The 23,724-nt window shown below is 49.0% G+C and overlaps 1 protein-coding gene across 3 annotated transcripts in view; it reads right to left on the bottom strand.

Annotated features, from left to right (window-relative positions):
- GNG2 (G protein subunit gamma 2) overlaps window positions 1-22,630 on the bottom strand; it is an 89,019-nt gene extending 66,389 nt beyond the window's left edge. Inside the window, exon 1 of one of the 3 annotated variants that reach the window (XM_048852180.2) lies at window positions 22,463-22,630. The gene's annotated coding sequence lies outside the window, so the exon portion shown is untranslated. Of the gene's footprint in view, window positions 1-20,873; window positions 21,044-22,131; window positions 22,410-22,462 lie in introns of those variants that run through there. The other 2 variants (XM_048852181.2, XM_048852182.2) reach the window with 2 other exon arrangements.
- Between the last annotated feature and the right edge of the window lie 1,094 nt (window positions 22,631-23,724).

Raw genomic sequence — 23,724 nt, forward strand, 5'->3', positions numbered from 1 at the left:
GTGCACCAGGTGTGGGCAGGCAGGCTCAGCCCTGCAGGATCCAAGTGTGGAGGGGTTTAGTGTGGGGGGGATCCAGATGTGGGTTGAGAGGGTTCTGTGTGGGGTAAGCTGGATGCGGGCAGCTCAGTGGGGGGATCTGGATGCACAGGGGCTTGCTGAGGGGTTCTGGGTGCAACAGTAATGGGACTCTGCAGTGGGGGTCCAGGAGAAGGTGGTTGGGGGTTCAGTGGGGTTGGGGGGCACCTGGGGAGGGATAGAGGTCGGCAGGGGGGTCTGAGTATGGGGGGTCCAGATGCGGGTGGCTCATCGGGCTGGTCCAGGTGCAGAGGAGGTGGGGCTCATGAGGGGGGTTCACAGTGGAAGAGGGTGGTGAGGCTTGGTGGGAGGGACTGGGTATGAGAGGGTCTGGATGCACAGGGGTTGGGCGGATGGGGGAGCAGCTCCCTGTACAGAGATCCCTCCCCCTGCAGCTGAGGAGTGATGGGTGCAGGAAGCGGGGAGTAGTTTGCAGAGCTTCCTCATGCCTGGGGAGAAATCTGGGGGTGGGTCTGATCCGGCCCTGGATGCCGTGCAGGGGAAGAGGAAGTTCTGTCTTCCTCAGCCCAGCTGGGACTAGCAGCTGAGCCTGGCGCAGGGTAGGAGCCACCAGTTGGGTCTTCCCCAGTCCTGGCCCCACCCCACAGTGATTTACCTCTCTGCCTGCTGCCCTGGGCACCAAAAGCCTACTGCCAGTGAGGGTTGCATAGCCGCTCTTGTGGCTTCCCTTTGCTTCCCCATCAGAAAGTTTCATTTTTCTGCAGTGAAGCAAAGAAATCTGTGGAGGGACATGAATTCTGAGCATGTCCAGAATTCCCCCAGGAGTAAGGGTTGAAATACAGTGTAGAAATTTAACATTTTTAAAAAAAATTATTATTTAAATCACTGTGGGCTTTACTTTGAAAGCAGTAAGACCCAGCTTTGATAGATAACATTGGGCACTTAGAATTTGAAATTCTTTTTTTGACCCTTAGAATCTGTCAACAAATCAACAAATTCCAACAAAGGAATCAATTCTGAAGCACGTAGACTAGAGGAAAGTGATCAGGAACTGTCAGCATGGATTCACCAAGGGAAAGTCATGTCTGACTAATCTAATTGCCTTCTATGATGAGATAACTGGTTCTGTGGATGAAGGGAAAGCAGTGGACCTGTTATTTCTTGACTTTAGCAAAGCTTTTGACAAGGTCTCCCACAGTATTCTTGTCAGCAAGTTAAAGAAGTATGGGCTGGATGGATGCACTACAAGGTGGGTTGTAGAAAGTTGGCTAGATTGTCAGGCTCAACGGGTAGTGATCAATGGCTCCATGTCTAGTTGGCAGCCGGTATCTAGCGGAGTGCCCCAAGGGTTGGTCCTGGGGCTGGTTTTGTTCAATATCTTCATTAATGATCTGGAGGATGGTGTGGACTGCACCCTCAGCAAGTTTGCGGATGACACTAAACTGGGAGGAGTGGTAGATATGCTGGAGGGTAGGGATAGGATACAGAGGGACCTAGACAAATTGGAGGATTGGGCCAAAAGAAATCTGATGAGGTTCAACAAGGACAAGTACAGAGTCCTGCACTTAGGACGGAAGAATCCAATGCACCGCTACAGACTAGGGACCGAATGGCTAGGCAGCAGTTCTGCAGAGAAGGACCTAGGGGTGACAGTGGACAAGAAGCTGGATATGAGTCAACAGTGTGCCCTTGTTGCCAAGAAGGCCAATGACATTTTGGGGTGTATAAGTAGGGGCATTGCCAGCAGATCGAGGGATGTGATCGTTCCCCTCTATTCGACATTGGTGAGGCCTCATCTGGAGTACTGTGTCTAGTTTTGGGCCCCACACTTCAAGAAGGATGTGGAGAAATTGGAGAGAGTCCAGCGAAGGGCAACAAAAATGATTAGGGGTCTGGAACACATGACTTATGAGGAGAGGCTGAGGGAACTGGGATTGTTTAGTCTGCGGAAGAGAAGAATGAGGGGGGATTTGATAGCTGCTTTTAACTACCTGAAAGGTGGATCCAAAAGAGGATGGATCTAGACTATTCTCAGGTGATAGCAGATGACAGGACAAGGAGTAATGGTCTCAAGTTGCGGTGGGAGAAATTTAGGTTGGATATTAGGAAAAAAACTTTTTCACTAGGAGGGTGGTGAAACACTGGAATGCGTTACCTAGGGAGGTGGTGGAATCCCCTTTCTTAGAGGTTTTTAAGGTCAGGCTTGACAAAGCCCTGGCTGGGATGATTTAGTTGGGGATTGGTCCTGCTCTGGGCAGGGGGTTGGAGTAGATGACCTCCACAGGTCCCTTCCAACTCTGATATTCTATGATTCTATGAATTCTATCCCCAGCCAGGGCATTCTTAAGAGCTAGATAAATCTGCACCCACAGTTTTTTAAAATGCTAGACTATAATATACAGAGTAGAGAGAAGGTTAAAAAAAACAAAAACAACAAATTGTGATATTTTAAAATTTGAAATTTGTGGTGGGGGTGGGGAGGAAAAAAAAATTCAACATTTTTGGTAAATTTTCCCCCTCAACCAGCTCTACCTAATTGTTCTGTCCCCCTTCCCTTCTTAAGCATAGTTCCCACAAGTCCCAGTGCACAAGGCCTATGCATCACTAAATGCCACAAAGGTTCAAAACATGCTTTTGGGACATAGTAATTTATATTAGTATATATTATAGTTTGCAATGAATTACAGTCAAGCCAGAAGGGCGTATCAAGAGGGACTCTGCAGGGATCTGCTTTGAGTCTGGTTCTCTTCAATATCTCCATAAAATGATTTGGATTACAGCAGAGAGAGTTCATTTATAAAGTTTGCGGACAATAAGCTGAGAGGGGTTGCAAGCACTACAATTCAAAATGATCGTGACAAACCAGAGAAATTGTCTGATATAAAGAGGATGAAATTCAACACTGACAAATGCAAAATATTAGATTTAGGATGGAATAATCAGTTGCACAAACACAAAATGGGAAATGACTGCCTAGGAAGAAGTACTGCAGAACAGGATCTGGGGGTTACAGTGGATCGCAAACTAAATATGAGTCAACAATGTAACACTGTCACAAGAAAGCGAACATCATTCTAGGATGTATTAGGAGAGGATTGTTGTAAGAAAGACAAGTAGTAATTCTTCTACTCTACTCAGTTGAGCCCATATCAGTACTGGAGTATTGTGTCCAGTTCTGGGCATCACAATTCAGGAAAGATGTGGACAAATTGGAGAAAGTCCAGAGGAGAGCAACAAAAATGATTAAATATCTGGAAAACATGACATGGTTTAGTCTGGAGAACAGAAGACTGAGGCGGGACATGAAGACAGTCTTCAAGTACGTAAAAGATTATAAAGAGGAGGTTGATAAATTGTTCTCCTTAACCACTGAGGATAGGACAAGAAGCAATGGGCTTAAATTGCAGCAAGGGAAAAACTTCTGTCAGGGTGGTTAAGCACAGGAACAAATTGCCAAGGGAGGTTGTGGAATCTCATCATTGGAAGTTTTCAAGAACAGGTTGGACAAACACCTGTCAGGGATGGTCTTAACACTCAGCCATGCCTCAGTGCACAGGACTGGACTAGATGATTTATCATGTTCCTTTCCAGTCCTACATTCCTACGATTGCTATGATATTGTTTCTACAGACCTCGACCAGATCAGGGTCCCAACGTACTAGACACTGGACACTCATACAGTAAATCACCAACAGACTCAGAACTGCCACCCACAAGTATTCAAAAAGCATGAGTCAGGCTCCCAAAAAACAGGATATTGGCTTAAAAATCTGAATGATTTGGGGGTTATTTTATTTGCCTCTGTTTTACAGCATTTGGGGTGCAGCAGGGTCACATTTTCAAGCTTTTCTCCCCAACCATGGTGACTAAAAACTTACTTAAGAAAAAAAACAGAAGCTTAGATTCTTTCCTAATCACGTGCCTCCAGGAGTTGGGGCTTTAAGAAAGCCTCCAAGTATCACAAGACATGCGATAAAATCGCAACAGTCGGCATCGCTAGGGACTTAGCGGTGCATAGGACTTTGCAGGCTTTCTGCGGAAGGGTAGAGAATGGGAGTTACACACATTCCCTATTGCAGGTGGTTAAGAGGAAAATATGTCCTCGTCATTCCCAATTTTAAAATTCTCCGTTCTTTAGCACGGTCCTCCTTATAAGAATGCCCTTTTTTTTTTTTAAACGCAGAAGAAGCTAGCTTCCCAAGAACAGTGCTATGATACTGTCGGAGGAGTGTATATATGACAGAGCTGGAAGGACCTTGCTATAATTAGCACAAATATACTCTTAACCATGCCACTATTTTTCTGGAGTCAGTCAGTCATCAGGAAAATGCTACGTGTCGCCTAGCTCCATCTGTGTGGGGAGGTTAAGAGTAGCAGCTCTTGTCTCTTACTGATCTCTAGAAGTGTTGTGAACACCAGAGATTCCATAATTAAATGTCTGTGTCTATTTGCAGAGGCGCTTTGTGCGAACAGCTGCTCTGGCAGTGAGCACTAACCGCTCCCTGCACATGGGGATGATCTCTGTGGGTAATAAACGGGGGTTTACAATGAACCTTAGATTTCTCTAACCTGCACTCTGCCCACCTGCACTCTGCCCACTAAAGCGTACATCTACACTGCAATTAGACACCTGTGGCTGGCCCATGCCAGCTGACTTGATCTCAGGGGCTGTTTAACCTCGGTGTAGACATTCAGGCTCGGGCTGGAGCCCAAGCTCCGGGACCCTCCCACCTCGCAGGGTCCTAGAGCCCAGGCTCTAGCCTGAGCTGGAACGTCTACACTAGTGGTTCTCAACCAGGGCTACAGGTACCCCGGGGGTACACAGTGGTCTTCCAGGGGGTACATCAACACTTCTAGATATTTGCCTAGTTTTACAACAACATAAAAAGCACTTAGCAAAGTCAGTACAAACTCTAAAATTTCATACAGACAATGACTTGTTTATACTAAACACTGAGAAGTAAGTACAATATTTATATTCCCATTAATTTATTTTATAATTATATGGTTTTTTCAGGACTAGTAGGCTGCGACACTTCTGTATTTTTATGTCTGATTTTTGTAAGCAAGCAGTTTTTTCAGTGAGGTGCATCTTGGGGATACACACAACAAATCAGACTCCGGAAAGGAGTACAGTGCTCTGTGAAGGTTGAGAACCACTGGTCTACACCGCAGTTAAACAGCCCCTTAGCCCGAGTCAGCTGGCAGGGGCCAGCTGTGGGTGTCTAATTGCACACAGACATATCCTAAAGACTTCCTTTAACATACCAAACCTCTGAGCAGCATCATACAGCCACCATTCAGAAAAATACAAGCAGCCTGGCGCATAAATAGTCCCCCCGCCTCCCGCAGTGTGGAACTTCCCCTCCCCCCAGTATCACACCCCCTCTGAAGACCTGAGCTAGTGATTGGTTGAAGGTTTGGTATCTAGCACTGCAACAGAGCTAGAAACAGGAACTTAAACCACTTTAAGGGGAGGTTCCCAGCAAACCCCTGAACAACTGGGTTTCTTTAAGCTCAGATGTTGCAAAGTGCAGAAGAGCTATTTCAGGGGACATATAGAGATTTTCAATTTATTAATTTACATTTCTCTCCCCGACCCCTCTGGTTTCACAGGTGGAGGGACACAAGCAATAGCCCCAGTAAAAGTTTTAAGAAGTCTAACATTTCGAAAGTGGGTTTTCTGTAATATCCCTGGGTATACACGAACTACCTGGCAGTGCGGTATGGAGGTTTTAGCAGCATGCGTTTGGAACAACCTGCATAACCTCACTCATGGCTTTGCACACCCAGCTAATACCAGTATTGCTATTTCATGCAGCTAGAAGTTTTATGCCACACCCCCTCACCGTGCATTGCTTATTCTGTAGAATACTGTGTTAAAGGAACATTGCAAAGCCAAGCACTGAACATGTAGGAAATGCGACAATTAAGGATGCCTGTGCAGCTTAATTTGGCCCCTTAATTTGACAGTCTTTAATTACATGATCACACATTATTTTATTCACAGGACCCCTGCCTCATTCAGTGCACAGGATGAACAGTGCTCGGGAATGAGCATCTATTCAGTTTGGTTCTCTCTTCTTAACCACATAGCATACCTAATCATGGTTGGAAGGGACCTCAGGAGGTCATCTAGTCCAACCCCTGCTCAAAGCAGGACCAATCCCTAATTTTTGCCCCAGTTCCCTAAGTGGCCCCCTCAAGGATTGAACTCACAACCCTGGGTTTAGCAGGCCAATGCTCAAACCACTGAGCTATCCCTGCGTCCCAAGGCCTCGTTCACTGCATGCTACTCAAACCTTGCTCTGAAATCAGAATGATTAGTTTCCCGCCGGGCTTGTCTGTGGTCCTCATCACAACATTATCTGAGTGCTTCACAAATACAGAACGGATTTATTTTCATAGCACCCCTATGAGATGAGAGGGTATTTGCCCCATTTTATGGATGGGGAACTGAGGTATAAAGTTACATGGCACTGAAAACAGGGTCTTATAATGGGAAGTGTTGGACAACCTTAATAGCAATGCTACCAGCTGTCATTATTACAGTGAGCTGTCATGGGACGTGAAACAGTTACCCCTTAAGCTCAGGTGGTAGAGGTACATGCTGGGGAACCTGAAGGTCCAATGTTTGAACCTTTCTGATAGCCCATAATCCTTAAACTTACACATGACAGAACTCCAGCTTGCAGCAACGTAGTCCATGGGATGAGGCAGTAGGCTGGGAATTAGGAGAATTGGGTTCAAATCCTAATGCCACCCTGGCCTGCTGCATGACCTTGACAATCTATTTCTGTGTCTGTTTCCCATCCCACCCTTTATCCGTTTACACTGCAAGATCTTTGGGACAGGGACTGCCTCTTACTGGGTGTCTGTACACAGCCGAGCATTTTGCAAGCTAAATTCTATGGTGAGTGTGTCAATTTCCTCTTGGGGGATATATTCCAAACTGGAGGCTCACCGGTCAGATTTTTAACATATACTCAATGACTCAGAAAACAGGGGTAACACAAGATAGCAAGACACGCAATCGCTGGACACTTGCAAACGCTGGACAGCATAGTGCATCTGTTCATGGCTTGTGGGAACGTCTCCTCCCTGGGTGAAGAGAAACTAACGCCCAGGCTGCAGACAATACACACTCAATAGGGAAGTGAAAGGTGCACATGGCATTGCCATCTAGTGGCCGGACCACAGAGAGGATGAGGGCCTTTCTATTACTGGGTTCTCAACTTTTTCTTTTTGAGGCCTCTGCCAGCCCCGGAGCCTGGGTAGCTCTGATCAGCTGCGCGAGCAGGCAAAGGGGGGTAGGAGCTGAGGAGCAGCCGCAACCCGGGCACCAGCAGCAGACAGGGGAATGCCACAGCTGCCCACTCCATGGCACCACCGCAGCCAGAAGAGCAGCTGCCTGGCTCCAGCTTCCCACCCAGATCTGACCAGAGGTGGGGGCCTGAGGGAGAGGAGGAGGGATGTGGTGGGGGTGGAGCTGCCCCCAGGACAGGCCCATTCTGGGTAAGGCACTACAGTTTGGGGGTGGCAACACCCTTGTGCCCCTTTAACTTTGCCTATGGACTCAAGGCTTCAGCCCCATTCCTTGCTTCAGTGGGGGGTGGGAGGGAAGGTTGGGGTTTCAGCCCCGCCATTCCCAGCTTCAGCGGAGAGGGAAGCTCAGGGTTTCAGCCTCATGCTGCTCCTGGCTTAAGGGGGGAGAGGGAAGGGGAACTCAGGGCTTCAGCCCCACACCTCGCCGTTTCAGCTCCATAGGGGGGCGCCAGGGCTCAGGGTTTCAGCAGGGGGGCCCCAGACCCCCCCCACCACCACCGAAAGGACTGCTGGTCTAGTGGACAGAGCACTGGCCTGGGACTCAGGAGACCTGGGTTCTATTCCTAGCTCCTCTACTGGCCTGCTGGGTGACAATGGGCAAGTCACTCCACTGCCCAGTGCCTCAGTTTCCCCATGTATAAAATGGAGAGAATACGGACCTCCTTTGTAAAGCGCTTTGAGATCTCCTGATGAAGAGGGGTTACATAAAAGCTAGGTATTATTACTACCAGTAGTAGCTGCAGGAATTCTCCCTTAGCTCAACTTGCAGACGCCTATATTAATGGGGCTTAAACATAAGGGCTCTAGTCCTGTTTACCCACATGTGCAGTGGGTGAAATCCTAGGCCCATTTAAGTCAATGGGCGTTTTTCCATGGACTTCAATGAGGGACAGGATTTCATCTTGTCGATTGCTTGCAATAGAACAGATCCTCTAGTGCAGGAAGGAAGATTTTTGTGGGGTGTAAGATGAGCAGCTTCAAAGAGAAACAAGAATCCCAATCATTTTAGTGGCCTTATATTGCTCAGTCTCCCCTAGGCCCCAGAAACTATCAGAGACCATTAGGGTGACATCATGGAGCACCTCAGCGGGAGCTAAAAGTGGGACAAGACATACAGAGAAGCAATGCAAACAGTTTCCTGGTTAGCCATTGAGCTGACACCAGCAAACTGGTTGAGTCCGTTTGTTTTTTTGGTCTTAATGGTGGTTTACTTCCTCACAGACATGCTGCGTTAGCCACCTGAAACTTAAGGGACACCAACAAGCTAAGAACTCCTCCTTCTCTCCAGACGTTTTTAAACACCCGAGATGGCAATACGTGAAAAATGAGAAAACAAGTTTTCTTTCCCCATTTCCCACCCCCGCCCCCCTCCAGTTTGTTCATTCTGCATTTGACAGCACTTTCGGTGTAGACAGATTCCCTCATTCAGTGCTTCCCCTGCAGAATCCATCAGCTGGCTCTGCACAGATCTTTCCCAAAGCAACAGACTAAACAAAAGCACTTTAAAATAGGAAAATGTGATTGTATGCCACAAGCCCTGGGAGGGGGACCCAGGGGTAGGAGTAGTGTCTGACACCACTTCTTACTTAGGTTTTATTTGTTGTTGTTTTTTGTTTGTTGGTTTTTTTTTTTAAAACTGACTAAATTTCCAGTTGATGACTAACGGGGTCAACCGCCTCCCGAGACCCGACCTTACGGCTACTCTGCTTCAGCTGCCTTCTGCTCAGTTCCCAGGAATAATCCACAAAGGCTTTTTGTTCAGAGACACCATTCCTGGGGGGCTGAGTTTATTAACAGAACAGTTTAAAACAATCCTGAAAGTCAAGTCTCAAAATAAGCTACACCCAACCCCCATAGGCACCGACTTCCACGGTTTCTGGTGGGTGCTTGACCCCCAGCCCTAGCCCTGCCCTCACTCCACCCCCATTCCACCCCCTTCCCCCAAGTCCCCGCCCCTGCCCCGGCTCTTCTCAGTCTCCTCCCTGAGCGCGCCACGTACCCGCTCCTCCACCCTCCTGGAAAGTCCTAAGCGCCGCCAAACAGCTGTTTGGTGGCGGGAAGTGCTGGGAGGTAGGCGGAGAAACAGGGATGCGGCAGGCTCAGGGTGGGAAAGGAGGTGATGGGAGCATGGCTGCTGGTGGGTGCAGAGCACCCACGAATTTTTCCCCATGGGTGGTCCAGCCCCGTAGTACCCATGGAGCCAGTGTCTATGCCTAGCCCTATCCTGTCAGAATTCTCCACAGGCCTCCACCTGCCTTTTCCAGCCATCTGGCTCCACATGGTCAGCAAACCAGCCTTCTCCCCCTGGTTTTCCAGGGTTCCTGCAGGAGCCTTGCTACTTCCCGCTTTTTCCATCAGCTGCTCCCAGGCTTCCGTCCTGCCTGGTGGGAAAGTTAAATCCCCTGCCCCAAGAACTAGCCCAGAAATTTGTCTCTTCCTCCCTTCTCTCTCCAGGCCTGGCCCAAGTTAGTCACACGGCCTCATTCATTATTACCCACCTGGGGAGGTGACCACATCTAGTCACAGGTGGGGCTGAGGCCCCATTTCCCCTTAAAGGGCCAGCCACCCTAGGACTGTGACCCCTAAAACTACTTTGATTCCCATCTCTTTGCACCCAATCCCTCTTAGATTCCACAGCTGACAGACCACAGCAGCGGTTAAAACTCACGTTCCTTAGGTGCTACTGAATAATCTTGGCATTTTAAAGAGACTGAAGCACACTTTCCGGGACTGGCTTTGCTCCAAAGGGCACAGCAGTTTCCAGAGAGTGCTGAGAGGGCACAGTTTAATTTCAATGGTATAGCAATAAGCCTCTCTTTGTCTAAATGCTCTACACACAGGGAAAACCTGGGAGAGGGAGATTCTCTCCTACTTCTGAGCAAACCTAAATTACCTACAAATTACCATTTAAAAAAACCTCATCCTCTTTGGACATCCAATCCCCCTATTGCAAATGAAGTGAATTTCCATTCATTTTAACCTTGTGTGGGAGGTCCTTATGGGATCTGGAATCCAGATCCCATAGACGGCTGTGAAAATCTTACCCACAATGTCACATAGACATATTCCTCCTTCCTTTTACTTATCCATTGGATTTCGTGCACTGGGTGTTTTATCACAATGAGTAATGCAGAGCAATGCTCTGCTAGTCCATTCTCATCTCTGCTTCAAAACCATAAGAAAAACTCCCCCAAAATCTTCCTGGTGTCTGGCCCTGCATGACCTTGCCCTGCACCTTTGGTGAACAACACTGATTTCTACAGGACTCAGCCTGGACACACAAGTGCATCCACCCCCATCACACTGAAAGATTGGGGCTTGAGTGGGCCTAACTCCCTAGGAAATCAAGTGAGCATTCTGCTGCACGGAGACAGGAGGATCCAACGATTGGGGTAAAATAACACTTCCTTAACTGATGTTCAGACATCTTATTTGAATTTGGTAGTTGGCTTATATCCTCCTATTATCTCTTGGACTAGGTTTACTCTATCAGAACCTAGCTGTGGCCAGCAATTTTTTCCAGCAAGAAAAACTGCTTTTAGTAACAATTATGGGAAATGTTCTTCCCTAAGGCTGTTGTGGTAGGACTACAGGACTGCTTGATAAACCTATTTTACCAAGATCAAGATCCCACCCACCAGCTAGAAGAGCTTATCTAACAAGTGTGAAAAGTTAGTACAGTATCTCTCTCATTTGTCTGCTTCCCAGTTCTGCAACACCCATTCATGTTGCGGTCACACCGAGTAAGTGGATCACAGTAACCCATTTAAAGCTATACAGTTAAATCAATTAGGGTGACTAGTGTAGCTGGATTGCTGTAACTTCAGCCAGGGTTGCAAAGGGCGTCGCTTTCACCATGAGCTGCTCCAAGACTGATTTCACTTTCAACTTCTCTGAGTAATCTAATCACTAGACAGTCAGTTGTTTGCTCCTGGCACCAGGAAGATATTGACATTTACATATAAGTCTGACGCTAGTTATGACCGAGAGAACACTTCATTATAAGAGTCCCATTTCCAAGCACTTGTAATTGGGGGAGAAAAAAACACTCAGGCTTATACTTGTCTCAGTCTATCTTTACTCAGCGCACAGTCAACCTGTGGAACTCCTTGCCTGAGGAGGTTGTGAAGGCTAGGACTATAACAGGGCTTAAAAGAGAACTGGATAAAGTTCATTAATGGCTATTAGCCAGGATGGGTAAGGAATGGTGTCCCTAGCCTCTGTTTGTCAGAAGGTGGAGATGGATGGCAGGAAAGAGATCACTAGATCATTATCTGTTAGGTTCACTCTCTCTTGGGCAGCTGGTGTTGGCCACTGTCGGTAGACAGGATACTGGGCTGGATAGACCTTTGGTCTGACCCAGTATGGCCATTCTTATGTTCTTAATTATAATTATTTATTTGTATTGCTGTAGCACATAAAGGCCCCAATCAGGGATCTGGGTTCCATTGTGCAGAGTGAGGTACCTGTGTAATAAAGAGACATACCCTTCCTCAAAGAGCTGACCACCTTACCAGAGGATTCATGGATTTTAAGGCCAGAAGGGATTGTTATGATCATCAAGTCCGATCTCCTGCATCATACAGGCCAGAGAACCTCAGCCAGTAACATCTGCATTAAGCCCATGACTTCAGTTTGAACGAGAGCATCTCTTTTAGAAAGACATCCGGCCTTAATTTAAAGACTGCGAGAGCTGGACAATCCACCATCCCCCTAGATAAATTGAACAATGCTTAATTACCCACCAACCACACTTAAAAATTTGCACCTTATTCCTACTCTGAATTTGTCTCTCTTCAGCTTCCAACTGCTGGATTTCGTTACACTTTTTCCTACTAGATTAAAGAGCCATCTTCTATCAGAAATCTCCTCCCCATGTAGGTACTTGTAGACCATAGTCAAGTCACCTCTTGATCCTCTCTCAGACAAACTACATAGACTGAGCGACAATGATGGTGAGAGATAACAAGTGAAGAAAATTAATGAGTGAGGAGCAAGGGGAGGACAAGATAAGGATGAAAACTAGTTTGATTTGGCTTAAGCAGCAGTCACAGTACATCCATTGTCCAGTCACCATGGAGTGTTCTGCAGGCAGAGGATTCATTTGTTTGTAAAGCTTGGAACAATTCCATTTGCTCATTTCTTCACTGGGCGGGAGGAAGCGGGGAGAAATGTGTTTTTTCCTGGCTAAAGTCAATCTTGAGAGACTTTCTTTGAATTCAGATATCTCCAAATATAGATCTATTTTAAACTTGCCGTGGGACGACACATGACCTGGACATGTCTGAAGTAGTATGGTTAATAAAACAAAAGTGATGTAGCTGTCCAAGACTCGGACCATGCTGCACACTGTTGGACACTAACTGCTTTACAGTGCAGCAAGCTGGGGAGCTCTGGATGGAACAGTGAACAAAACCAAAGTGGCTTTGGGTTTTTCAGACTTCGTCAATTGGGCTTTGGCCTCGTAACCCAAACCCAGGAGGGTTTGCCTCAGGCTCCTGCTCTCTCCAAACCCTCAAAGCTTTCAAACAGCCTTAATCTACGAATTATGGGCTTCGACCAAAGCCCATGGAAATGCTCCCAAGGACTTCAATGGATCAGACCCCCTCTGCAGCTGGAGCCAGACCCTAGCTGTAGTCAATTAAGAGTTGCAATAAAAGTGTTTGGTGCATACATTTGAAGCTCACATCACCCATCACAGATTGGCCTTTAGAAAAGGTAAGCGCCATAAACTGTTAATGCAAAATGATGAGTGAGGTTTTCTGCACACCAGTCAGGAAATTCAAAGTCTTGGTTCCCACAGCAACCATCACCTGGTTCCCCTGGGTATATATAGTATTTGCATTAATAGTCATATTTTTATATAAAGCCAGGCAAGTTAACAGCATATGAAGCAACACAAGGCCCCGGTTACGGCTGGCGTGGGAACCGTAACACTGTATTTACTGATGCTTTGCTCACCACAATGTTGCACAAACTTAACTTTCCTCCCACGTTGAGTATTACGTTTCTTGGTCTTAAATAAAAGACCATTTTGGCTGGCAGACCACAGATTCTGGCTGGAGCTGTCTTGACCGACTTGAACCCCAATCATTGTTGCTTTAGTACAGCCACAGAGCACTTGCCTGTGAAGCAGTAGTTCCCCCTCGGACTTCTGCCAGTGAATTAGATTTGTACGTACAGCTGCTGCTGCAAGATGGCCAATTTAAGGGGCATCCCATGCCCTGTGCGTTGCCCTTGGGAGGGAAGCAATTGTGTATTTAAGCTGTCAGGCCTGGCTCTCCGCGGAGGTGACAGGGATAGATTTCAAACATCCAGATTCTCAGGGGCCCCCCCTCAGTCACAGGTTCTACACCCAAAGCGCTGCATGTTCATTAGATCTGGCCACAGCATTCACTGGTGACATCTCACCGTTTCCCTAGGACTACTCCAGCTGTTATTGTAGATGGGGACAAGAAGAAACGGACATGAATAAGGAACCAAAAAGAAGAAACAGCAGCAGCTAGAAAAGAGGAAAGGGTCTGAACAACATAAGTAACTCCCAGACGCCTATTGCTACTCCTGCTTCCATCAAAGCTCATGTGAGTTTAAACTTTTACCTGACCTCCTGCTTCCTGCTATAAGTTAGGCTAAGAGCTGAAAGCTGGCCGGCTGTTTGTAAGTGCTGGAATGTTTCCTTCGGTGAGTGGTGCTCCGTCTGCAAAAGTCGAGCTGAAGGCAGGGTGCAAGATGCAGCCGAAATGGAACTGTTCCCCACTCCATTGTAATGCCCCCCCTCCTTGCCAGTGCATCATATTTGTAATCATTTGAAACAGTGACATTTACATGAGTGGTGTCAAACTCTTTCAGGGGAGAGGGTCAAATCCCATGTTTAACTATGGCCCATGAGCAGGGGTATCAATTTAGCGCTATATCCTAAATCCCCAGCAGATCTCCCATGGATGTCAATGAGATGCTTGCCCAGAGATCACAGCCTTCCTGTGGCAAATGAAATTTTAGTCTTCATCACCTGGAATTAATTTTTCAAGTTCATGCGATTAGTGCAAGTGAGGAGCTCACAGCCTGAAACACTGGCTTTGAGAGGTATCTTCCAAATCTGGCAGAGAACACCGTACCAGTGACATTCAAACAGGAACTTTCTTCACAATGCTGATGATTAAAAATAGCGAGGGTTTTAAAATGAAAGCTTAGATTCCCCAGAATTGGACACAATGCAAGCCACATACAGATATCAAACAGGCCGGGGATCCAGCCCATGGACTAGGTGTATGAGAGTTCTAGCCTACACAGATCCACTCTGCGAAGGACCCATTCTTTGCCTACATTCAAAGCATTAAAGCACGTCTCCCTCCATTGCTACAATACAAGATCTTGTCCATCTTAGGAGAGCCAGTAGAGGGAGGAAGACTTCAAAATCCGATTTGCCCGCACTTCGGCAAAGCAACACGCTGAAGCAGAAGCCAGTAATGAGAAAACATCTGACGAGGTTTTAGAAAGGGGAGGGGGGGATACATCAAAGCAAGCTTCACCGAACTGATGAGCCAATCAGCAAAAAGTAAAAAGATGAGACAAGTGGAAGCAAGGAAGTGAAACGGACCCCATAAGAATGTAGCGAAAGAAACAGAAGTAAGAATGAGCATTAGCCATGGCAGGAGAATCGCAGTCAGGCCCGAGGCACCATGTCCGCGTATTGTTTTGGCTTTTTAACCAAGCTCAGGGAATAGCCCTGAAAAACGTTCAAAGTGAGGGTGGCAGCAAGCAGCAGTATCAGAGGGAAAATCCCTCCGACGTGAGGTTGTGTCTGGGGTGGATGGATACAGGCAGGGTAGCCCCGACCCCCTTCCAATCCTCTGGACATTCGCTGCTGTGTCCCACAGGCATCAAGGCATTGCACTTCCAGATTTCCCAGCTTTGTGGCTTAGAAACAAAGTGGGCCCCCCCCATCAGCCTCACCCGCTGACCAACATGCTGCTCTGGAACGGGGAGGGAAGAGCCAGAGCATAGCACACAGGCCCTGCCCCGCTGCACTCATGACTTGGGAGGTGTTGTCTCGGCATCCTTGTGGCTCTCATCTGCCCTCTGAAGAAGAGGAACCCGCTCCCCCAGCCTGTCTCCTTGCTTCAGCGTTTCAACTCCCTTAGTAACAGACGCTCTCCCGAGGGGCGGGGGATGAAAGGGGGCCTGTCTTCTTGAAAACCTTGGACAACCAGCTCCAGGGCCCTGTGTGCGAGGAGACTTCAGGCAACGGTGGCTTTTGCAGCTGTGGAGTCGAGGGCAAAATTGACAATCATTCAGGTCTAATTTTGCGCTCTTCAAAAAAGGCAAAATTCCCACTACCTTCCTTGGGGACTTTCACCTGGGTGGGGCATACAGGCCCCAAAACTCTTGAGGGTCTCTCCTAGAGTCCACACAACTACAGGTCTCTCCTGGTGAGAGACTTCAACACAATCCGCCATCTTGCTAGGGCTAATTACTATGGTAACCACATGTACTGGAGGTGGTTGTCTCTTAAAATGACTCACGGATTTTTAAAAAGAAAAAAAGCTTTGCCTCTGAAACACCGTTTTTAGGCTGAAGACGGCATGCACGCACACGCACGCGCCTTGCAGGAATACTGTCCCCTCAGTTATCGTGGAACACAGCTGCTGTGATCTTTGGAGACAGAATCGGCTCTGCCTTCCTCTTGGTGTGAGCAGAGAAAAAAAACAACCCCTTGGATGCTTCAGCCATCTAAAATAAATCCATGCAAGCCCCAGCACTATAATCCAATTAATGGGGCTTTGTCAATTGTTTAGAGATAACATATGTGCTTCTGTTGCAAATGGTTTGCAATCTCGTGGCCCTATTTTAAAAGGTAGAACTAAAACAAGCAAGAGAAGCAAGGACATGATATTTGCTAGTGGATTAGAGAATACAATGGAAGGAATTCTAGCTTGATGGGGCAGATTCTCCGCCCCAAACAAACTCAGCCAAGTAGAGGGCGAACACAGAAGGAACCTGGTTACAGTTCTCTAACCCTGAGCCAAAGGGCCTAGGCACAAGTTGAAGTTGCAGGTCAGCAGCTCTAACTTATGCCAGTGGAGGATCAGGGCTAGCAGAGTTCCCCTCCCTGCTCCCAAAACCATCTCCTCCTCCCACCCAGTATGAGGAGTGAACGGGGTGCACAAAACTGCTGCACGGACTCTGCCAGCTTTTGGCAAGCAGCGTTCCCCTGCACAGAGCAAATGCTCCACAGGCCATCTCTGGTTGCTTTAAAGCCACTTTCCACTGCTTAGGGCCTCAGCAGCCCTGAGAACCCAGCCCCCAGCATGCAAGGAGCATCCTCCAGGCCGCTTGGCTTGGCTTATGGTCACACTGGCTCTCACTAGCCTCTTTTCAGCACTGTTCGGTGGAAGCTCAAAGCTCTGTTCACCCGGCACTCAGTCCATTTTACTCGCTTCTAATTCTATCTTCCCCAAGGCTAGAGTCAGCTGTTCTCCAATGCATCTGCCAATTACTGTCCTCTGCTAACAAGAGCCAAGGCTAATTGTCAGCTGTCATCTATGGAAAGCAGATTTCATTGGCAAATTAGGAAATACGGAGCAGAAATCATTCACCTAGACACACACTATGGAAAGCTCTGCTGATCTTAAGTTACTGCAGGACCAAGTATGATTTAGAGCTTGCCAGAAAACAAACCAACCCTTTTCTTCTCTCACAGCCTAACATCATCACCTTTCAAAACGAGAGCAGAACGTCACCTTGGCCTGAATCCAGCCAGAATGGCTAATTCTTCTTCCTCTGCATTACATCTTCCACGTCTTTGAAATCGGCCTTTTCTTGGCAGCTAACTGGCTGATTCCTTCTAGGCAAACAACTCGCAAACAAAAAACCCTGTGGATTCTGCTCACTCTTCATGGTAAGCCAGCTCACTGGCCAGAAGCCAAGCAGATAAAGGTACTGAGCTAGATCCTAAGCTCTGGCCAAGGAGTTCTCGGTGCAGCTGAGGAGAGGGTTTGCACAAGCAGGGGTTGCCCTTCACCAGGCCAGTCCCCGGCTATGGGTTAGGCTACTCTAACCTGCACCAGTGGGCGGGGACCCCAAGGAGTGGTTATGATGGCTGGGGATCACTGGAGTGAAGGGGAGGCCTGACCGCCCCTCTATCTTCTGACCACACATCCTAGGTTAGCAGCTGAGTGGGCAGAGTGGTTGGCCTAAGAGCAGATATGGTGACCCTACAGTACCCCAGGTTCCCCCACCAGGGGAGAGATTTGCCAGATTTTGGCCACATTGCGGTGGCATGGGCATGTAAGCGAGGGCAGAATCTGACTCATCATCCAGAAGAGGTTAAGATAGTATTGGCTCCTCGCATCGTCACTCACACACCCAGAGATAGTGCCGTGCCACCAGGAAATGCACACACCGAAGTATTCAACAACAGGGAGGAAACTAGGTTTATAACTTTCCCTGACATCAAAATCCAGTTGCGAGCCAATTTCTCAAAGGCCAGCATGAGAAATAGATGGCTAGAGAAGGCACCAAGATGGATGCTTGGGCACTGGCTGAGCCCATCTGAAGTTAGCTACTTTGGTTGAATGGGAAGCCAAGGCAGCTCCCAAAGTTTCCTTTAACGTATGTCTCTGCAGACTGCCTGAGACAGAGCAGCACTTTAAGTGCAGCCCTGTCTGGTCTGAACTGTGTTTTACAGTCGCTTTCTAATGGGACAGAGGTTTTCATTAACCAGGACTGACCCCTCCCTGGAGCTTCCAGCTGGCATGGGGCGGTGGCTCCCAGACTCCCTGAACTTGGAACACGCACCCTGCAGCGGCAGCCCACTAGGGCAGTGCTTGCTCATGCCAAGATCTCAGGTGAGCCGATTTCTGCTGCTTGTTCTGCGTCTGGAGAGCTAGTCTCAATATGTTCCGAATAAATTGCTGGCCCCGGTGAGATTGGGGAGTAAGAGCTGTGCCAGCGGGATTCCCTAGAGGTACCACACCAGACTCTCACTAGGGTATGGAAACAACCTCACTGCTACACCTGCTCTCCCACATTTCAAGATTAGTTCCCAAGCTGCAGGCAACAAAATCCAAGACACTTTTTTTTTTTTGGGGGGGGGGGGGAGGGGGCGGGGGGCAGGAGGGGATCCTCGATTCTGTACTGCTTATAGTCCCAGATATTTTCTGGTTGAACTCACTCTGTTCATCACTCCTGCTCAAGATATATACCATACCACCTTCCATAGGGGGGAGGGATAGCTCAGTGGTTTGAGCATTGGCCTGCTAAATCCAGGGTTGTGAGCTCAATCCTTGAGGAGGCCATTTAGGGATCTGGGGCAAAAATTGAGGATTGGTCCTGCTTTGAGCAGGGGGTTGGACTAGATGACCTCCTGAGGTCCCTTCCAACCCTGATATTCCATGATTCTATGATAGGATTGCCACTGGGTGTACAGCACCTACACTGCCCCCAAAGGAGTAGGGAAAAGGCTTCCCAAACAAAGAGACAGGACCACAAATATTTCTCACCTCCTGTGCATTGCCTGAAGACACATCCCCATCACATGGGGGAGGCTGAGTTGGCAGATATGGGAAATTAAATACACCATTGACGAACAAAAACAGAAGGTACACACTGCAACTCCCACAAGTAAAGTGGACACTCCCTCCTTTAACACTCAGTCACAAGGATAACTGGGATGGAAAAGCACAGCGGCACGAAGCATGCCTTGGAGAGAAGCAGTCCAGCAAGAAACTCACAGTGCTAGCCAAGTCGTTCCTGAATGCTGCTTAGAAACCTTCCTCACGCAGCATTTAAAAGCAATTAGCAGCTCCAGTAAAGAAAATGGATCATTCTGTATCCAGTTCAAATCCTTCTCCAAGACTGTGCACAGGCTGGCTCCTCCCTAACTCTCCAGCCCGGTTTCCCACTATCCCCCCACCCATGCACTACAATTGCCAACTCCTCCCGCATTCTGAATGCCCTCCTTCCACTCCCACGCGATGTGGATGCACCATATTCCAGGACGCTCCTTATACCCAGAACGCCCTCCCTAAATCAGGGCACCCTGCCTGCCCTTTCTTCCATCCCCTCCTTGCCTAAAGCAAAAACAGAAAATGCATCTGTGCAAGGGAAAAAATATATTAAAGAACCAACAGGACATGGGATCCCATGACCTGATTCCCCATTCTGGAAACACTCATCGGTTCCACACTTGTTTCTGATAGGCTCCTGGTACAGTAACTAATACTGTAATGAGAAGAAAAAATATGTTTAGTATGTAGACATGACTCCTTATGTAGTTTGCAGTGTTGTTGTAGCCATGTTTGTTCCAGGAGATAAGAGCGACAACGTGGGTGAGGTAATCTTTTATTGGACCAACTTCTGTTGGTGAAAGAGAGAAGCTTTCAAGCTGACACAGAGCTCTTCTTAAGGCCAGCTTTAAAAGGGGGGGAGGGAAGTTTATTTTCTGGGGAAAACATAACAAAAGCAAAACAAAAAAACTAATATATTTTGGTCCCTTCTTGGTTCCGGGCGGGGTGGTGGGGAGGAATCTCATCCAAACAGTACTATGACTGAGGCAGAATAGATCAGCAGCCTAGTGGTACTGATTTATGTCCATATTCATGGTGAACAATGGGGTAGGGAACGGACGGTACCAACTGCAATGCTGTGCTGAATTGAGAAATGCTATAATCAAAAGATTTGTGGTGTATTAGAAAAGACCTATTATAATCCTCTGAATAAGTGCTTCAACAGCACATGGGGCCTGCATTCAGAGCACTGCCTTAAATTAAACTGATCAAGAATCTCCGCGTGGCTCTTTTACAGCATTAGAGACAGGCTTTTGCACTGAGTGCTTCTAACACACCACATCTACTCCGGAGATGCAGGCAATTTAAAAAACACAAGCGCTTCACCCTAGTGCTTTCTATGGGATAATTAATGGAGTCTCATTTCAGTTCATCCACTGGCCATATGGCAGAAAAGAGGCTTAAAAATTTCAGTCTCAAAATGTATTCAGTGAAATCCAGTTAATACAGCCAAACTATAAGCAAAAAAAAACACCCCAAAACAACCAAAAATAAAACCCATTATTGCACTGGACATATCATGCTGCCAGTATACATGGAAACCTTTTCCCTTATACAGCATAGAAATACAGGTTAATCTTCTGGTCCAAGCTATCTGACAATTCAGAGGTTTGTTTACTGGGCAGAGAACTACAAGCTGTGCTTCGGTGTTGTCTTAGGGAGAGCAGTGGGAGGATCCTGATTGGGAGTTGGCCAGAAAAATCAGTTTTATGCCAGTCTCTGGTTCCTTAAATAAAATATGGAAACAATAAACTGAATTTTAAATTACTACAGTGAGCTAAATACAACAGGTATCACAGTATGAAAATTACTTCTGTCCTACAAGTTAACCTTTTAGTTGATTATTCTCTAACTTTAATAATATCTTGGGGGTGGTGTGAGAGAGATGGGGATTTTTGTATACACATAAAGCCGTTTTCAATCAAGGTAGCAAGAAAGACTTACATTTCAAGTGATTCTCCTCCATCGAGTCCCTTATTTGAAAAACAAACCCAGGGAATTAAGTTTCCCAAGTTCGTTTCCACCTGCATCTGTATATCATTTATATAGTTTTGCATATATTTCTAACAGCAATGTAGACAAAATACTCCTCTGCCATGGTTACTCCTCATTAAACAGTTACAGATCACCAGTATTTCCTGTTAAATCCCAGTAATAAAAATAATAATCTGAACTCAAATCCTTTGTACAGATGCTCCTTTGTGCTTTGTCCAAATGCTTCTGTATGAGGAGGTGGAGTAAGGGTGTGGATAATACTTTGGTATTCCATCTTTGGTATAAAATGATAACTTTAAGGGGTGGAAAGATTCTAATCCAAAGAGACTGGGAATTAGACATTTATGTATGATTGAAATGCTGGAGTTTGGTTTTATACTGACTATTTCGGGGAGGAAGGTTGATTTCAGTTAAATGAAAATTCCCCCCCTCCCCTTCCCTTCCCCAAACAAATAAATAAATGGAACACTAGACCTTATTCATCCATGAAAAAGCTTTTCCTACAATGGTAAATCAATTGATTAACTGAGGATCAAAAATTCTAAATTAAATCTTTGTTGAGGAGACTGGACTCCTTATAAAAGGTCCCATTTTTATGGACAGTCGAATCCCCAATCTGTTTTTCCATGCAAAATTTTTACAATCTGAATTCCCAAAACAGTCCCTTCCCTGTATTCCGATTTGTGAATGGCACTGCAAAGGGGAGTAGGAGACACTGATATTTTAAAGTTAAAACGGACTTATCATAGGATCTCTCCAGGGGAAAGCATTCTGCACCTTGTTTATTGGCCACCATTCTGCTAAGAGACCAGCAATCTGCACTTCTACTTTTTGGTGCTCCATCTCACCATCATCAGGTTGAATGCCACGGCCCATTTTGTCGAGAAAGCTGAAGTGAACACTTTGGAAATGCTTCCTAAAGCGGAGCATTTCCAGCTGAAACGAACGCACGGTTACGGGTTCGAACGAATCCGTTTCTTCCTTTGCTTTAGAGTAAACAACTTCAAATATACCTAACAGCTCCCAGCGGAGCGTGGGCGGTTTCCCTGGCTATCTGAGCAGGGTATGCATGTCTAGCGGCCACTTTCCTGCGACCCTCAGTCCCTACGACCAGACCGTTTGCAAACTGCAGCCACGCAAGGCGGATCTCTCGAGCCCAGTTGCACCTATGGCTGTCAAGCAAAGCAATTTCCGCGCACGCTTTTACCCGTGATGATTGCAATTCACATCCTCCAGCGGCAGCCTCACTCCACAGCCATACAGCGCGTGTGAGCAGGCGGGTTTAAACGAGCGACCGCACCAAGCCCCCGCGCCGGCTCACGGGGAGCGATGCACACGCGCCGCCCGGCTCCGGCTCCGGCTCCGGCTCGCGGGGAACTGGGTGGAAACAGCGTCGCGCCGCTTGCCTGCCCCGGTGTAAATGGGTCGGTTTAACAAAAGGAGCCGGCGGCTGAGACTCGCCCAGCCCGCCCCCATCGCTAGCCAGCAGCAGCCGGGGCCGGAGCTGAACGGAGCCGCCCTGAGATCGGCGCTTTTACCTTCTAGCGCCCTTCGCGGCTCGCCCGAGGGGGAACGGCTGGAGCTCGCCTTCTCCGGCAGGGGCGGCGGGCTCAGCGGCGTCCCCACCCAGCCTTGTCTGCGATCATCCCCCGGGGACAGGAAGCAGCGCGGCTCCGACTTCCTCCTCCCCGCCGCTGGCTCCGCGCTCGCCCCGCGCCCGCTGCGGCCCCCGCCCCGGCCCGGCCCCGCGCCGCCGCCTCCGCCCACGGGCCGCTCCCCGCCCGCCCGTCCGCCAGTCCGCCCGCCGGTGCCCGCAGCTCCGGACCCCGCAGAGCCGGCGCGCCCCGCTGCCCCCCTCCCCACACCGCCACCCCCCCCGCCCCACGGATATCCCCCCCGCCCCACCCCTCCACACACTGCCACCCCCCCCGCCCCACGGATATCCCCCCCCGCCCCACCCCTCCACACACTGCCACCCCCCCCGCCCCACGGATATCCCCCCCCGCCACACCCCTCCCCACACCGCCACCCCCTCCTCTGCCCCACGGATATCCCCCCCGCCCCACCCGTCCCCACACCGCCACCCCCTCCTCTGCCCCACGGATATCCCCCCCCGCCACACCCCTCCCCACACCGCCACCCCCTCCTCTGCCCCACGGATATCCCCCCCGCCCGCCCCCCTCCACACACCGCCACCCCCCCGCCCCACGGATATCCCCCCCCGCCACCCCCCTCCCCACACCGCCACCCCCTCCTCTGCCCCACGGATATCCCCCCCGCCGCACCCCTCCACACACCGCCACCCCCCCCGCCCCACGGATATCCCCCCCGCCGCACCCCTCCACACGCTGCCACCCCCCCCGGCCCCGGCCGCACCCCTCCACACGCTGCCACCCCCCCCTCTGCCCCACGGATACCCCCCCCGCCGCACCCCTCCACACGCTGCCACCCCCCCTCTGCCCCACGGATACCCCCCCGCCACACCCCTCCACACACTGCCACCCCCCCTCTGCCCCACGGATACCCCCCCCGCCGCACCCCTCCACACGCTGCCACCCCCCCTCTGCCCCACGGATACCCCCCCGCCACACCCCTCCACACACTGCCACCCCCCCTCTGCCCCACGGATACCCCCCCCGCCACACCCCTTCACACACCGCCACCCCCTCCTCTGCCCCACGGATATCCCCCCCGCCCCACCCCTTCACACACCGCCACCCCCTCCTCTGCCCCACGGATATCCCCCCCGCCGCACCCCTCCACACACTCCTCTGCCCCACGGATATCCCCCCCCGCCACA

This window comes from Caretta caretta, chromosome 6 (genome assembly GCF_965140235.1).
Source record: "Caretta caretta isolate rCarCar2 chromosome 6, rCarCar1.hap1, whole genome shotgun sequence".
Lineage (NCBI taxonomy): Eukaryota > Metazoa > Chordata > Testudines > Cheloniidae > Caretta > Caretta caretta.